The following is a 10,511-nucleotide window of genomic DNA, read 5'->3' as shown; positions in this document are numbered from 1 at the left end:
GTGCCCAAACACCCTATACGATATTCTATATAATACCCGACATGACAAGCAAAAACTTTACGCTCCTGGATCTAAACACCCGCAAGCTAAATTTTCACCTTTTGCACCTAGGCACAAGCATGACCAGGTCCGTCGACAGCAGTGGTGATGCCTAACATTTGCTCGGTTACTTTTAACCTGTTAAAGTTGAGCGATTTATAATCTACAAGAGTTCAAATACTGATTACGTACTCCAACATAGTAGTATTGTATACGACTGAACGTTAGTGGGTGTCTTCCAACATACTCCCTCCGTCCTAAAAAAAGACAAACCCTGGTTTCCGTGTCCAACGTTTGACCGTTCGTCTTATTTGAATTTTTTTTAAAAAAAATTAAAAAGACAAGTCACGCATAAAATATTAATCATGTTTTATCATCTAACAACAATAAAAATATAAATTATAAAAATATTTCATATAAGACGGACAGTCAAAGTTGGACACGCAAACCCAGGGTTTGCTTTTTCTGGGACGAAGGGAGTATGTTACGGCACACGCATGAGTACGGCGCGTGTTTACGTCACCAAAAGAGAAAAAAATGGTGAAGTAAGATTACCGTCCTTTTTGTTTTGTTTTTCTTATGGCAAACGAGCGATTTAATGTGATTTTCTGTACTTCGATTGGAATTGTGCACAATATTCTATCCAGCAATGTTTGCGATGTAGAAAGTGAAAGCGAAGAATAATAAAGCTTATCATTTGACGCTTCAAACCTAATGAAGCGACCCTGTTAGGCTGTTACCGGAACCGGAGAAGCAGCAACCAGTTTTCTTTTGCAACTTTCCATAAAACCAATGGTTTAATCACAAATTGCTCGCCAATTTGTCGTACTTAATGGCATCATACTGTTGTGCAGTACCTATCATTCAGGAATCAGGACTTCAACAGGAGGATGCAGGGTAGGTTGCCTGTACATATAGATATGCAACGTTTCTTGCGCAGGCAAACTTTCCCCCCAAAGATTCAAAGCATTAAGTAATGACCAATGAGAAGATTAATTAGGCAGAAAATTATACAGATCTAACTTACTTATTCAGACTTGCACGTGTAGGATCGAATCACAAGAACTAAGCCAACCAGAGGGGGGTGAATGGTTGGTATACCCAAAAACCGAAAACTTTTAGCGGAAATAAAAGTTACCCTCGAAATCGATGGATCGCAGTCTGACTGAAGTAGTTGAGCCAGTCTGACTGCCTGATGAACGTCGGTCTGACCGATGTAGATCGATCGGTCGAACCGCCGAAAACACCTACCGCCGACTCCTGTCGCCGCCGGTCTGACCGCCGTGTGCCCGCCGGTCGGACCGCCGTGATGCCACCGGTCTGACCGCCGGTGTGCCGCCGGTTAGACCGCCAAAACCCGGTAAACACAAATCGAAGAACTCTTAAAGTGGATGACGACTTTATTGATTCTCTCTGTATTTACAAAGTGCACCAACAGCACTCCTTACAAAAATTTCGACTAAACTCGAAACCCTAACTCAAAACTCAACTCTATTACTCTCTAAAGCGATACAGGGAAGCCTCACGCTCCCCCTCTATTTATACATGAGGTAGGCAGCCTAAAGCCACGAACCAAACTCATACTAGGAGTCCTAAACACCTTAGGAAACCCACTAGTACAAGAAAGAAACTTTACATAACCAATCGTACCAAATTTGGACTCCTTCCAAATTCGACTCCGCATCCCATACTCACACAATAACTCCATCGTATGCCATATGGAAACTCCATCAACCACGTGCATCAACTCTAGCCTAAGTATCCCGCATGATCTCTGACCACCAAGGACGTCGTCTTATCCCCAAGCCGACTCCCTGTCCATCACCGCAAATACTTTCTCGAGACATCGAGTCACCTACACATGGAACAAACAAAGAAACCATATTCCGAGACCAAGCTATCTCCAACTTGACTCATTAGCAGCAAACAATAGTATTACATACGTATAGTATCCATCTAGAAGTCATAATCATGGAATAAACTCGGATATCCAAATAAACAACCCGAAACCGAAACCAACACAGTGTCGGCCGGTCAGACCGCGGGCTGCGCCGGTCTGACCGCGCGATACACGCCGGTCTGACCGGCTACCAGAGCCCGGTCTGACCGGTCCACATAAAATGATAAATCCTGCAGATTCACCTGTGAAAACCAATCATCTCCAAAACCACTTCGTGATTAATTCCAAATACAAAACCAATAATGTCCAATGCCCAATTGTTCATCACAGAATAATAATCAAAAACACCTTTGATTTTACAATCTCCCCCTTGATGAACACATTGGCAAACTCATAAAAATGTTTTGATATTTGGTGGTAAAAAGCACACTTCGTACAAATGTACACATCGTGCTCAAAAATCGAAAAGAAAACTTCTCCCCCTTTTTAAAAGAAAGAAATTCCCAATTGAACCAACAACATGCTCTTCTCAAAAATTCACTTTGCTACTCCAAAAAATCCAAAAATTTCACATTACTTCTCCCCCTTTTGACAATGATTTCATCAAGCATAGGAATTATGTTTATTAATGTTCAAGAGCTTAGCATACATATAGCATATCAAGTCATGTGTTGCAATAAAAAGAAGATAAACCCATCTATAACAAAACAAGCATGTATTAAAGTATAACCATGAACCAAAGATTTTACAATTAAGCTTGAATCAACAATCAAAATTCATGATTTCATATGATTTATAATGCAACATCTTAACAAGCACATAGGTTGAAGAATAAACACTAAACACATAGACCTATTGCATTTATCACTCTTTCTCAAATAACCTTTAACACAAAATAACCAAGAGAAGTTTTTTAACCTTTTCTTTTCTTGAGCCTTTTTGCTCATATTTTTCTCTTTTTATTCCGGGTACGTCCTTGTCGTCAAGACTGTTTCCAGGGATTCGGCACCCATTATTTTGCTCACATCGAATACGTCCTTGTCGTCAAGACTGTTTCCAAGGATTCGGTATTCATTTTTTTCATATTTTTATTCTCTTTTTCACAATGAGCAATTAAAGCTATTTGAGGAATAACAAGTCAATAAAGCATATATATATATATATATATATATATATATATATATATATATATATATATATATATATATATATATATATATATATATATATATATATATATATATATATATATATATATATATATATATATATAGCATTTATAAATCAAACCATATGCTAGCATCAACATTGCATATTTTCTTAATTCAAGTATAGAATTTAAGTGTCATGCCTCATCTCTCTTAAAAGCAAAATCTAAATCTCATGAAAAGACTAGAATATATACAAGCTATGCTAGAGACAAATAAACCTTCAAAGTATTGCTAGCATGCACAAGAAAATACCATATGCATAAACAAAGCTCTCTTTTATCAATTTTTTCATTGTCATATTATTGCTTGATAAAACCATGAGGTACAAACTCCCCCTCAAACCATGCCAAAAGGATGAATTACGCCCAATTCACCACGAAGAAAAGCAAAGCGATTAGAATCCAAAGGTTTAGTGAAAATATCAGCAATTTACAACTTTGTGTCCAAAAACTGCAACTCAATATCTCCTTTCTCAACATGATTCCTCAAAAAGTGAAAACGAATATCAATGTGTTTTGTGCGTGAGTGTTGAACAGGATTCTTAGCAATATTGATAGCACTAGTATTATCACAAAATAGAGGTACTTTCTCAAAAGTAAGACCATAATCTTTCAAAGTTGATAAAAGCCAAAGAATCTGTGAACAACAACTAGCAGCAGCAACATATTCAGATTCAGCAGTTGATTGAGCAACACTAGATTGTTTCCTAGAAGACCATGCAATCAATGATGTACCAAGAAAATGACATGTTCCACTAGTACTTTTCCTATCAATTCTACAACCTCCAAAATCAGCATCGGAATATCCACTTAAGCATATAGAAGATGAAGTAGAATACCAAATTCCAAACTCAAGTGTATGATTCAAATACCTCATTATTCGCTTGACCGCTTGACGATGTGAAGCACGAGGAGAAGCTTGAAAGCGTGCACACAAACACACAACAAATTGTATGTCTGGCCTAGAAGCAGTTAGATACAATAAAGATCCAATCATACTTCTATATTCCTTTTGATCAACAGCTTCACCATCTTCATCAGGATCCAGCACAGCTGTAGAACCAATTGGTATTGAAATTGACTTGCAATTCTCCATCTTGAACCGTCTCAAAAGATCCTTCGTATACTTCGTTTGATGCACAAAAGTACCTTGAGGTGTTTGCTTAATTTGCAATCCCAAAAAGTACGATAACTCACCCATCATGCTCATCTCAAATTCCCTGCGCATAGTCTCAGCAAAATCTACAACCAAAGCGTGAGTCGAACAACCAAAGATGATATCATCCACATATATCTGAACGAAAAGTTGATTATCACCATGCTTAAGAACAAAAAGCATTTTATCAACATTACCCATTGTAAAACCTTTCGCAAGCAAAAAGTTCTTAAGTCTATCATACCATGCCCTAGGAGCTTGTTTTAAACCATACAAAGCTTTAGACAATTTAAAAACATGGTTGGGAAAATCAGGATTTTCAAAACCTGGTGGTTGTTTGACATAAACTTCCTCCTGTATAAAACCATTTAGAAAAGCACTTTTCACATCCATTTGATACAATTTAAAACCTTTTGAAGCAGCAAAAGCCAACAAAAGTCTAATTGCCTCAATTCTAGAAACAGGAGCAAAAGTTTCATCAAAATCCAAACCCTCAACTTGAGTAAAACCTTTAGCAACAAGTCTAGCTTTATTTCTCACAATCAAACCATCCTCATTTTGTTTATTTTTGAAAACCCACTTGGTTCCAATGACATTATGTCCAGAAGGTGGTTCAACTAAAGTCCAAACTTTATTTCTCTCAAAATTTTCAAGTTCTTCATGCATGGCGTTAATACACGATTCATCAGTTAATGCATGTGACACATCTTTGGGTTCAAAAGAAGCAACAAATGCAGAATTTGCACAAACATCATGAGCCGTTACCTTTGACCTTGTAGTCCGCTCACCTATATTACCAATAATTTGTTCCGGCGGATGTCGTCGTTGAATGTGCAAAGGAGCAGCGACTTCTGAAGTTGATCCACGTTCTGTATCAGTACTGTTCGAAGTTGAATTCTCTGGAGGACCATCTTGATCAGCATCAACAGTACCCGAACCCGACGAACCTGGCCGGTCTGACCGCTCCTCATGAGCCGGTCTGACCGGAGGTGTGCCGGCGGTCTGACTGGCCTGGCGCCCGGTCTGACCGGCCGAGCCAACCTCATCGTTGTCGTCGTAGTCGCTCTCGTCTTCAAAAATACGACCATCCTCCCCCTGAACCTGTGACAGTGTACCTGAAATATCGGGTCTAGTACCTGGACTAGCGTCATCAAAAGAAACTTCGCAAGTCTCAACAATCTTGTTAGTCCCTAAAATAAGTACACGATAGCCACGAGTGTGTGCGGGGTAACCAAGAAACAATCCATCGGTAGGGCGTGCCTCAAACTTATCCAAATTTCCAGATTTCAAGACAAAGCACTTGCAACCGAAAACACGCAAATGTGAAACTTTGGGTTGATGACCAAATCGAAGTTCATAAGAAGTTTTTCCAAGTTTAGATCGCAAGAAAACTCGATTTGAAATATAACAAGCAATGTTAATAGCCTCAGCCCAAAATTTTCTAGGAGTTTTGTATTCATCCAACATTGTTCTAGCCATCTCAACCAAAACACGATTTTTCCTTTCAACAACACCGTTTTGTTGAGGAACACAAGGAGAAGAAAATTCATGTTCAAGACCTCTTTCGTTGCAAAATTGTTCAAATGAAGCATTTTTAAACTCTCCACCATTATCACTTCGAATTCTTCTCAAACCAGGAAATTCAAGCTCCAATCGAAGAAACAAACCACGAAAGTGTTGAAAAGCTTCATCCTTAGTTGCCATAAAGAAACCCAAGAATATCGAGAAAAATCGTCAACTATAACCAACACATACCACTTTCCTCCAACAGATTGCACTCTAGCTGGACCAACAGTGTCCATATGTAATAGCTGTCCCGGTGCATCCGTCATCACAGAAACAATAGGAGCATGTGAAGTAGAAACCATCTTAGCATGACGACACGGTGTACAAACCAAATCAAGATTTTTCTTAAGTTTAGGCAAACCACGAACAAGATCCAAACCACTTAACCTAGTGAGATGATCAAAACCAACATGTCCAAGTCTACGATGCCAAAACATCACATCTTTATCAAACTTAGCAACCAAACATGTTATCACAGGTGAAACAGAATTTTCAAAATCAGCTTTAAACACTCTTCCATAGCGAGAAATATTCAGCACAGAATCACCACGAGAATCAAAAACTTTACTTCCAGTTTTCTTAAAGTGAACTTCAAACTCTTCATCAACAATTTGTGAAACCGAAAGCAAAGTGTACTTTAAATCCTCAACCAAAGCTAGATTCTTCGATTCAAATTTATCATTTACCTTAACCATACCTGTAGCGACAACGACACTAGTAGAAGCATCAGCAAAGACAATTGATTCAGTCTTGGATGCCTTTTTGAGGGAGGAGAACCAATCTTTATCACCGGTCATGTGCCACGAACAACCGGAATCCACAATCCACACGTTCTCCTTCCTTGCCACCAAAGCCTACACACAAGTAGACGTCGAAGCCTCAGTACTGGGGTTAGATGATAATAAAAATTTAGGAATCCAGTACTGAGACACACGACCAGAAGATCCAATAGGCATATATCCACGTGCAAAATCAATTTTAGAATTTTCAAAAAAATTCCTCCGAGGCCGGTCTGACCGAGGTACAGTGGCCGGTCTGACCGGGGGCCGGTCTGACCGCCTCTGTACCGCCGGTCTGACCGGTGCCCGGTCTGATCGAGGCTGTTCAGCCGGTCTGACCGGTCGCCAGTCTGACCGCGGGACCCACTGCGGTCTGACCGGTTTCTTCGAGGGAAAACCAGATTTTTGCCACTTTGATTTTGCAAAAGCAATCTCTCTCTCCTTTTTCTGTTTATGAGCTAATCTGAAACAAAAATCAACAATATGTCCATCTTTTCCACAAAAAGAACAAGTATATTTTTCACGTTGTTTAGACACATTGTTAGAGCTAGAAGATTTAGCAACACAAGCAGAAACAGGAGGTTTTGCATGCACAACATTGGATTTTGAAGAAGATGCACTCATAGTAGACATGATACCAGCAGATTTAAACACAGTTTTATTTGTATCAGGTTTAATCAAAATCTCACCACTTCTAGCACCAACACCTAACACAACAGGAGGATGTCTAGAGTTATGAGCATAAGGATCAAAACCTAAACCACAGTTATTTGTGCTAACCTTTGATTGATCCTAAATCATGTTGAGGTTCTTTTTACCATCAGAAAATCTTAGCAAAGAATTTTTCAAATAAGAAACCTCTTTTTCCAAATTAACACAATTTTCACAATCTACCATTACACCTTTGCTTTTCCGACATTTGGGGCAAGAAAGCACTTCATTGTTTTTCACAACATCTTCCATGTACTCAACATGACCTAAAGCATCTTTTAGTTTCATGTTATTCAAATTACATGTTGAGCAATCCAAAACATCATGATGTTGTTTTAACTTTTTAGCAGAAATCATGTTAAACATCAAACTAGCATAAAAAGCAATTTGATATTTTTGCAACAACTTTTTAGTTAAAAACAACTCATCCAAAGTGCGTGTGTGCAGAGCAAAACTACAAGCAAGAGAAGGTCTATTTTTCAAATCATGTGCAGCATTAACATCTCTAATTTTTGAAATCTCATTCATTAAAACCTCACAATTTTCACAATCATCATCATTAGGAATAAGAGATTTTAATCTATCAATTTCAGATTTAAGAGATTTAATGATAAACTCCTGTTTTTTATACATCTTCTCACACTTTTTATTTTTTGCACTCAAAATATTAATAGCTTCCTCAAAAGCACTCACCTCATTGTCTTCATACTCTGTGTCAGATTCACCACGCGCCATGAAGCAAACATCGGAGACGTTCTTTCCCTTGTCATCATCTCCACTTTCACCATCTACATCACTTAGTGGCTCGAAAGCGGCGCAAACTTGTTGAAAAGCCTTCCTAAGATTCTCCATCTTCCTCCCTTGGTTAGAACCCTTCGACTTGTAGTTGTTGGGCTTGTTGTTGTTGGTCTTCTCACCATCTTTGCCTTCTCTTTTGCCTCTCCCAAGCTTAGGACAATGCGAACGAAGATGATCAATTGAACCACATTCAAAGCAACGATTTGGACCACCTCTTTTCCTGTTCCTGGCATTATTCATAGCTCAAGCAATTCGGTTAGCAACCAAAGCCAAATCCTCCTCCTCGATTTGTTCGAGTTGATCATCGGATGTGGCATTAAAAGCAGCAAGAAAAGAAGGCATAGATGAAGAAGCATCAACAACCAAAGAGGAAGAAGAAGAAACCAAAGCACTCGATTTAGAATCAACTTTGCGAGAAAGAATATTCATCTCATGTGTTTTCAATTTAGTATAAAGTGAATCCAAAGTCAAAGTAGACATGTTAACAGACTCCTGAATAGATGTAACTTTCATCTCCCAAATAGACATGTCGAGACCATTCAAAAAGTGACAAGAAATCTCAGATTGTGGATAATTAACATCATAAGAAGAATCAACAGATCTAAGATCACTCAAAATTTTATTAAACCTAGAAAGATAGTCATCTAAAGCTTCTCCATGTTTCATCTCAAACTTAATGTACTCCTTTTTAAAAAGATCTCGACGAAGCTCTTTAATGTTATTTGTTCCTTGATGAAAATTCTTCAAAGCATTCCAAATCTCATGAGCAGTTTCAAGATGTGCAACACGATCATAATGAGAACGAGAAATCCCACTCAAAAAAATGTTGCGAGCTTTGCAATTTTGTTCAAAAGCAGTTTTTTCAGCAGCAGTATTAATAACTTCAGGAATCACATAAGCATGAGAAACTTTTCTCCAAATATCATAATCTTTAGCCATAATGTAAGACTGCATCCTACTACACCAATGAGTAAAATCCGTTCCATCGAAAACATGAGGCTTAGTTGAAAACCTAGCGGGAGTAGCCATGACAAAAACTTTAGATCGATAAAAATCCAAAGAAGAAAACAAGGCTCTGATACCAATTGTAGGATCGTAAAGGGCCTTTCCCACCCCAAAAGCTAGCCATTGAGGTGAGGGGCTCCCCCACTTATATCTTAGGTCCTTTACCCTTCCACAACCAATGTTGGACTATTCAACAATCTCCCCCTTCACACATTGGTGTCCCTCAGCCCTTCACCGCCCCTTCACCGTATCCGGGCCCCACCGGCCCATGGTCCATCAGGTATACGGGCCCCGCAGACACCCACGGTCCATCAAGCCTTCACACGTGTCCATCGGGCCAGAGATGTTAACCTAGCCAGGCTCTGATACCAATTGTAGGATCGAATCACAAGAACTAAGCCAACCAGAGGGGGGGTGAATGGTTGGTATACCCAAAAACCGAAAACTTTTAGCGGAAATAAAAGTTACCCTCGAAATCGATGGATCGCAGTCTGACCGAAGTAGTTGAGCCGGTCTGACTGCCTGATGAACGTCGGTCTGACCGATGTAGATCGATCGGTCGAACCACCGAAAACACCTACCGCCGACTCCTGTCGCCGCCGGTCTGACCGCCGTGTGCCCGCCGGTCGGACCGCCGCGATGCCGCCGGTCTGACCGCCGGTGTGCCGCCGGTTAGACCACCGAAACCCGGTAAACACAAATCGAAGAACTCTTAAAGTGGATGACGACTTTATTGATTCTCTCTGTGTTTACAAAGTGCACCAACAGCACTCCTTACAAAAATTTTGACTAAACTCGAAACCCTAACTCAAAACTCAACTCTATTGCTCTCTAAAGTGATACAGGGAAGCCTCACGCTCCCCCTCTATTTATACATGAGGTAGGCAGCCTAAAGCCACGAACCAAACTCATACTAGGAGTTCTAAACACCTTAGGAAACCCACTAGTACAAGAAAGAAACTTTACATAACCAATCGTACCAAATTTGGACTCCTTCCAAATTAGACTCCGCATCCCATACGCACACAATAACTCCATCGTATGCCATATGGAAACTCCATCAACCACGTGCATCAACTCTAGCCTAAGTATCCCGCATGATCTCTGACCACCACGGACGTCGTCTTATCCCCGAGCCGACTCCCGGTCCATCACCGCAAATACTCTCCCGAGACATCGAGTCACCTACACATGGAACAAACAAAGAAACCATATTCCGAGATCAAGCTATCTCCAACTTGACTCATTAGCAGCAAATAATAGTATTACATACGTATAGTATCCATCTAGAAGTCATAATCATGGAATAAACTCGGATATCCAAATAAACAACCCGAAACCGAAACC

This window comes from Oryza sativa, chromosome 9 (genome assembly GCF_034140825.1).
Source record: "Oryza sativa Japonica Group chromosome 9, ASM3414082v1".
Lineage (NCBI taxonomy): Eukaryota > Viridiplantae > Streptophyta > Magnoliopsida > Poales > Poaceae > Oryza > Oryza sativa.
The sequence above is the reverse complement of the archived record's forward strand: the minus strand, read 5'-3'. Positions refer to the sequence as shown.